Below are 8,318 nucleotides of genomic sequence, written 5' to 3' on the forward strand. Positions count from 1 at the left end.
ATTCTCTTACTCCAACACCACTCAATAAGGAAAAGTCAATGGTTTGGCAAAGGGAAGTCCGTTTAATGACAAGTGTAAAAAAACGGAAAACAAATGGAAATCATCAGAGCTGCGATTGCTTGTCTCACTTCAACTTCCAAATTCTTCATGCAAACAGTAACTTTTATAGCGAATTCTCGTCATCATTGAAGTGTAAAACTCATAAGTTTGACATGCAATTCTATTGGTTGGAAAAGGTAACTTGAGTATAGGTACTATATTTGTATATGGCGGCAGAGTGTGGGGATTGGATAACTCTCATCGGGTGGGCGTCTATGCCCATCCCTCTACATCACTCGTGATAGACGTCACTAAAAGTACTACGTTTCATTGGTTCTACTAGCTATGGGACCCTAGATTATTTGGTCCATTGTGATTGGGTGGGTTACACCCTTTGGCATAAATCTTCACTTTAATTAGCAGCATGAAGAATGGTTGGCTAGGTGCGGGATGGCCCAAGATTTACCATGCCTCCCTTCCATCAATCACTACCCTCAGGCCCATGTGTCAATTAGTTGGCTGAGGATGGCCTTGAAACTGTAACTTCTTATCGGGGAAAAGTTATGGCATCCTCCGGTTTTGGGTGACATCAGACGTTGGTACCTCTTCGCGCTTGGCTGGTCACGTGTCAGTACACTGCGAAGCTGCTACAGTTTCCATCTATTTGCATATTTGATTCTTTGTTCGGCCTCGCCACCTGCATGGGCCTCCTTATCTCGACCTTCACGGGGCAGGCTTCTATGCTCTTAGGTTTCAATTCTTCGGAGTTGCTGCTCTCCTCCCTTCCTTGGGTTGACCTTGAATTCCTAGCCATGAGCTGCTTCTTGCTAAGTTTCGATTCCGCTCTTTCGTCCGACTTTGTGCTGGTACATGAATCCTGTCCTGTTAGGCCCCTACCATCCTGGGCTTAATTCTGCTTTCGTAAAATGGAGTCGCACTTGTATAATTTGCTTCTTGAGGCAGACATATAGTTGGTGTTTGCCATTCTATCCTCCTACTAAGCATTGCAAGCAGTACCGTTTCCTTCGCTTCTTGCGTTCCAAGTATATTTACAAGCTTTTGGCCAGTTAAACATTTCCATCCTGCTCTCAATGGTTACATTTCTTTAAAGTTCAGCATTGTTTCTTCTTCTATGTCCATTACATCATGGTTCGCAACATTTCATCTTTGTTTTATCTCCTTTTTGGTTGTCATTTCTTTCATCTGACCGTCTGTCCGGGCCATTGTGTTGTCACCATTCGCCTCCAATAAGAGCCTTTTGGGTCTCTTCAGGGACAGTTTGTAAGTGGTCTTCATTTTGCGTCAGCTGCTGGTATGGTTTTATTAATGGGCACCTTGCAGTCCATGGTTCACTGGTTATTGGCGCTTCAATAGGTATACAAGTCTTTCTGATGGGTACTGGACAGAGCCCCACTGTGGCTCTCTGTTGGTTCATTTGCTCCTTATACGTCAGGTATCTTGGCGAGTATGCTTTTGATATCTCGAAATGGGTGGCTGGAGTGCAGGCCATATTTGGTACCTCCTCTACACACTACCGTGCTGACCTTTGGGCGACTAGTTTCCAAATGTCCTTCTTCTTGAGGATTGCAACCCTCTGGAGGCCGTTTGCAAATACGACATTGGCATAGTCAGCCAGGGTCTCAGTCAACATGGTGAGCTCATTCTCATTAAAGCGCTCCTTCCGCTGGCGGGAGGCACCTTTTTTAACTGCTTTGGGCATTATATATTTGTTGGAGGTTGACCTATGTACGCAGCAATATGCTCCAGGTCCTGGGTACTGAGGTTGGCAATGGATTGTGTTTTTAAAGATGGCCGCCGTGTTCTTTCCCGTTCCTGTGTGATGACGCTACTTCCGGTTCCGCTTATTTATGGACACCTCTAATAGCGGTCACCGCTCTTAACCGTCACCGCTAATAGCGGTTCCCGCTAATGCCATATCCATTGATGACAGTAGTGCTGTCAGCGCTTTCCGTGATGCCGCTAAAGTCCTTTTTTTGGACTTTAGCGGCATGCCGGTAATGTCGTTACCTGCATGACGCAAAGCTCTATTAGCGGGCTGTTTACTACACAGACACAGTATTTGCTCCATGCCGGTTAAGGACAGTTACTTACCTCCAAACTCGTAATGAGGCCCAACATCCGCTAACTCACAGTCCCCTCACTAAAGTGTAGGGCTGAAGAATCAAGGCTGATTGACTGGGCGTAAACCTTCCCTCTTGGTGTCGCTGAAACATCACCAAAACGGCAGACTGATATTGGAGCACTAAGAAGTATTTGCTGGGAGTCCTTTCTCTCAACTGCTGCTCCAACATCCTTTTCAAAGTCCATCCTTTTGTCACCACAACCAAGGAACAGGAGACCTGGTACACCACTGTTGCACAGTGAAAGAAACCAGCAGCGCCTTCTTCATCACTCCTCAGGTACTATGGAACTCATGGTAGTACTTACCTCAAGTCATTGTGTCACGCCTGCATTGTGTCACGCCTGTGCTACTGAAGTGCTGATTCTGGTGTTTGGGTGTTTGCCCATACTGTTTTCCCAGGCCTAACGATTGTGCACCTATGGGGAGCTTTTCCCAATGTCCCTGAAAAATGTTTTGACCCACAAAAGCATCTTACTTACTTGTAATTGAAGAATCCTCTGGAACTTTGTCTTTTCTGCTGCTCTGCCTTACCGTCTTTCCTTCTAGCCTGACTTCGAAGAACTCATACCTAGATAGGGATGGACTGCTAAATCCTTTAGGCCTCTGAAAAGTATGGCAAGTCTTTTTAAATATTGAAAAGCTATTGCTGATGTTAAATAACCTTTTTATTCCTTCAACAGAACACTTTCTGAGTTGCTATAAAAAGTGAGTTTACTTACCATTGAACTGTGTTCATGATCTGCATAACTCCCTACTTTTGGTTTACTCACCTGAAGTATTGCTTGTGTTTTCTATTTTGTTGATTAGTTGAAATAGTACTTACTCACTGGAATATCTTTACCTTGTGTATATAGAACAGTAGCAATAGAACCCGAGGAGGTGGGGCATTATGGCTGGTGTAATCAGAGGGCTTATAAAACTGAAAAAATACAAACTTCATGAATTCAATACTGACAGGGAATATAACTGTATTAATATTTTAACACAAATTGCACTAAAATGATTTGCAGGTGCAATGCTGATTTTCTAAAAGTAGAGGGCAACAATGAAAAAACTACTTTCCACAAAATGAGTTAATGGTGAAAGTGTGAGAAAATAAATAGATGAAAGAGGAATTATAATGCGGGAAACCAGGGCTTCACAAGTGGAGGCCCCCAACAACAACAACCACAACCTTTTTTAGATCCCCGCCAGACTCCAGATATGTGAGACGAACCGAGGCAGCTACGCAGCAGCCGACCCCATAAGTGAATCTTTCCTCGTATCTTCCAAGTGTGGAAGAGGTCAAATTGATTAATAGAGGTTTTGGGTTTGTCCCCACTGTCAGCTATGATAAATTTCGAACACACACAGAAATAGAACAGTTACTGCGCAAAATCCATTTTTGACAATTCTTTGCTGACCAAAAGTTTGATATGGAGAAAAATGAAAGTGGTTTCCCTAATAAATCATCTTTTAATCCACCTACAAGCAGTTATACTCCTGAAGCGGTGGTGTTCGCTAAAAGAGTGTGGCACGATTTACATCAGTGAGAGAGTTAAGGGTTAAATAACCTGTTTCAGAATATCTCTAGGTTAGAAGGAACAGCCCTCAAAAGCCTCGCTACAAATACCGACATTATTCTGAGGAATGCAGATAAGGGTGGGACAATAGTTATGCTCAACCGACAAGATTATATCACTGAGTGCCAACGCCAACTGCAAGACAGACATTTTTATCAACCGTTAGAGGTTCATCCGACGAAGAGACTTGCAACCTTTATTAATCATAAGGTTGAAAAAGCCTGTGCTATAGGCTGGATCTGCCTGCAAGAAAGTGAATATCTGATGGTGAGGAACCCCACCATACCCAAATTTTACATCCTGCCCAAAATCCACAAAACCATAGTTAATCCACCTGGCCGCCCAATTGTGTCCGGTACTGGTGCTATACTTGAGCCTTTATCAAAATTTGCAGATAGGTATCTGAAACCTTACGTGCATACCATGTACTCCTTTGTGCAGGACACCACTGAAATCATTAACATAATCGAAGAAATGCAGTTTGACCCGACCACACAGTTACTCGTAAATTTAGACATAATGTCATTGTATACCTGCATCCCACAACAGGAAAGTGTGCAGGTGTTGCAAGAAGTGCTCCTCACTAAAAGAACTGAAGGGAACACACCGAATAGTTTCATTTTGTGGTGTGCAGAAATGTCACTAAATGAGAACTACTTCATTTTTCGACAGACAACTGTTTCATCAAGTTCATGGCACAGCAATGGGCTCCTCAGTAGCCCTTTCGGCAGCTAATTTATTTGTCAAAAGCTTTGAACGTAAGGCCATCTATAATTCTACCAACCCATTCATTGGTAAATTGGTGTTATGGCGTTGTTACATTGACAACATTCTAATAGTGTGGGATGGAACTACTGAGGAGTTCGAAGACTTTATGTCTTGGATCAATGGTAAGAACCCGTACTTGAAGTTCACCTCCACACAGTAATCTTGAGATCAATTTTTTAGATATTACAATCTGGGTTGATACTGACCGGAACATCTTACAAGTCAGACCATTCCACAAATTAACTGACAGTAACTCACTTCTAGAGTTTGGCAGCTGCCATCCCCGACATACAAGGGAGAACCTGCCAGTTGGGCAATTTTTACGGTTAAAGCGAAATAGCTCAACGAAAGAAATTTTTCTTTGAGTGAAAAACTGACTGCTAGAAAATACCCAGCTAAGTTAGTACGCCGCGCGCTAAAAAGATCGAAAAACAATGATCGTGCGGGTTTGTTGGACTATAGCACCAGAGTTAAAGAGCAAGATAGTGTTTGTAAGCACATATACCCCTCAAACAAACCATGTCATTAATATCGTTAAGAAAAATTGGAGGATACTGACAGGAGGAGAGTGTCCACTCGATCCTCCGTTATGTGCATTCAAGAGAGGTCCCAATTTGAAAGATCTTATGACAAAAAATGACATTTCAAAAAAACAGATACAACAAATGAGCATTACAGAAACATGGGGTCTCCCAAAAATGTCAGGCCATGCACCGTGTGGCCAATGTGTCAATTGTTCTCAGACTAGCAGGACCACTCAAGTAGACATTGGGCTGGATAGACCTTGGGCTCAAGTGTCTTTCAGCAACGGCAACAGGAGTAATGTTGTGTATGCGATATGGTGTCAGTGTGGAAAGTTATACATTGGTGTGACCAAAAGGAAAATCAAGATTCACATTTCTGAACATAGGAGCTGCATTAAAAATAAGGTCATTACAGCCCCCATGGTCAGTCATTTTATGATGATGAACCATGGTCCAAATGACTTTAAGTGGACAGTCTTACTTCATATCTCCTCGGGAAGTGAAATAGACATCTCAAAGAAATTACAGTCAAAGGAACAGTGGCTCATCTTTTTGTGTAGCACAGCTGTCACCGGACACAATGAAATGGTGGATTGGAATAGCGTGCAATAGTATTTTAATTATTTTTGAATAGTGTAATTGTGACTAAACAATCCCACTTTATCAGGGTACCCCCTATAAGCCTTGGGTTACTGGACCGGTAAGTCCATTTTACCGGACGTGGGTAGAGACGTAACGTCGACATCTCGTAGAAAATATCGTTTACAGCTCTAATTTATACTTTGAATATTCGTGGGTTTTTAGTGCTCTTTTCGGCTGCTTGTGATACTAAATAACCTCGTTTGAATGTGAAATGTTTTGTAACACTTGCTCTCAGGGAATACATTTTTTTTAAAAAAACAGCCGACTGAAGTAATTTATGACAGCAGTGTTTCCAACACTTGTCATTGGTTCGTGTTACACCGTTCTCCCCCCGCCCGTTAAGGGAAGAATGTTAATTACAGGCACATGTGCTGTGCGCACTCCACCTTTAAAAGAAGATGGGAAAATGCCCCTCCCTGTACCAGGTAATTGAGGCAACACGCACGCGAACACGGAGGACACAACGCGAGACGTCAAGATAATTGAAATTAAGTGCAGAGGCTTTTTGACTGTGGAACGCTTACCATTTCAACTCGCTGTATGTGATTACATTCAGGAGTTGTAAGATTTATGGCATTAGTTTGTGTAAGGCTGACAGTCAGCAGATGCACGGTCCAGGCGTGTTGTTGTGGTATTTATGGAATGTAACGCTTCACTGGTTTGTTCACAGCCATTCACTGCAGAACAGTGAAGAGGTTCCAAACAACAGTGGCAATCTGACGCCATAGCAGAGGGGGTTACCCCGGCTACAAGAATTAGCGAACTCGGGTCAGCAACCTTCGCTTTTGAGTGAATTTATTACTCTACATGTAAGTGCTTTTCTCGCTGTAATTTTGTCAGGCATGGCTGTTACGAGGAGTTTAACATTTGTGCACGTTTGGGAGAATGCTAACATAATGCCATTAGGATAATTTAAGTGCAAGAAAGAATTCCAAAAAGAACACCAGATAGGCGCCATACAAACGAACTAAGTCGCTTAACCTTTGCCTTTAGAGTAAAATCGATGTTTCACGCGGAAGTGTTTATCTCTTTATAATGGTTTCATTTACGCCCATGTTAATGTGTATAGCATTTTTTTCACGGTTGTGAACACCATTTAAATAATATTCAAATAAGAGAAGGAAAGAATGTATTAAAAAATACGGGGTAAAATCTGCTCCACACTAATGAATGGATGGGCAGCAATGGCCCAATGTGGGTCTAGTGTCCAGATGTATTCTGGGGAGGGCACGAGAATAGACTGAAGCCACCTATTAAGGTGGGAATTTTTAAAGTATCTTATAGGCTGTCATCAATAGTTCTACTATAATAAGATAGGTGGTTCCTAAAATGACACTTTTTTGATGAATTAAAAATAGTGCATGCACAATGATGCTTGATGAGCGACATTTAGAGTTGTCGTGTTTCTTTCAGTACTGTAGCAGGACAGTGACACCTGCATGCGTGGTAGTCAACTACAACGGTGGATTGTTTGATTTTGGAAACAAGCCTACGTAACCGGGAACGGATTAAAATATTGAAGTTACCACGGTGAGTCAACCATGGGAGATTTGGCACACGAATGGTATGACCATATGTAATTAAATAGCAGCATTATTTATAGCTGTTTTTTATGCTGTCCCCCACAGGATCCCAGAGGAACATTTCCCCACAAAGTTTAAGAAGACCGAGAGAACCTGGTTGTCGAATTTCTCCTGAAGAAGTTCTATCACTTGTCTTACATCGTTATTAGAACGAAACATGTCGGGCATTGTGGTTGCCCTATTAATAGGCAACTTTACATAAAAATTAATTTAATTAATGAGAACCTTTCATTTAAAAGGATTCATCTAACTAGGGCACAAACTGGCTGGAGGGAGCAATTTAGAATTTGAGAGCTCTCTTTTTTGTATTTTCGACAGTAGTCTATTTAACTTTGTATGGTATGTGAGTGAGATTTAATATAGGTATGAGAGGTTTGTGAGTAACAAGCAAGTACGTTTGCACCCTGAGATTGCTTCGTAGTGTTATGAGTTTTAGAGGTTAGAATGTTTATATTAAATAGTTTTTTAGTAATATGAAATGATTATATGAATTGTTTAATACATTTTTAATAGATTTATTATCTTAATAAAGTCATGTGTTATAATGTACTACTTTTTGAGTGCCGTGGTGTGTTTTTAGCGAACAAGCACAGGCTTTTTCTTGTATAGTGTTCCTCGCACTTCCTATGGGGTCCAGCATAAAGGCAACAGGATTCCTAAGTCTTGAAGTTTGCACAAGCCCATGTTAGGGGGGATGAATCTTGGGGCCATCTAATAATTTCCCCTCAATCATTTGTTGTATACAGGTAGGTGGGAACAGATTATCATTTAAATTAAAAAACTGAATGCAACAAGAAAAAAACACTAACGGCACAGTGGTATATGAAAAAAGGCACAGCACTTACTGTGCAATGATCAGGTGTCACATAATGTGAGGGTAAACCACCTAACAGATCCAGCCAATGAGTAGAAGATTATGGCAGCATACAAAAAAAATATGAACTGCGGTTGTGGAAATATATAACAAAGAAGTGTTCATTTGGCATGGAAATACATAGAAAACACTAAAAGAGAGTATGTTTTATTAATAGGGTTACTGTGGAGGGTGATTAAATTG

The 8,318-nt window shown here is 41.5% G+C and overlaps 1 long non-coding RNA gene across 1 annotated transcript; it reads left to right on the forward strand.

Moving 5' to 3' along the window:
• The first annotated feature begins 6,259 nt into the window (after positions 1–6,259).
• LOC138521992 (uncharacterized) lies at positions 6,260–7,736 on the forward strand. The gene is made up of 3 exons (XR_011283206.1): positions 6,260–6,487; positions 7,092–7,208; positions 7,307–7,736. It is a non-coding gene; the product is annotated as an uncharacterized lncRNA (long non-coding RNA).
• Positions 7,737–8,318: the final 582 nt, after the last annotated feature.

This window comes from Ambystoma mexicanum, chromosome 1q (genome assembly GCF_040938575.1).
Source record: "Ambystoma mexicanum isolate Mex_15411 chromosome 1q, UKY_AmexF1_1, whole genome shotgun sequence".
Taxonomy (NCBI): domain Eukaryota; kingdom Metazoa; phylum Chordata; class Amphibia; order Caudata; family Ambystomatidae; genus Ambystoma; species Ambystoma mexicanum.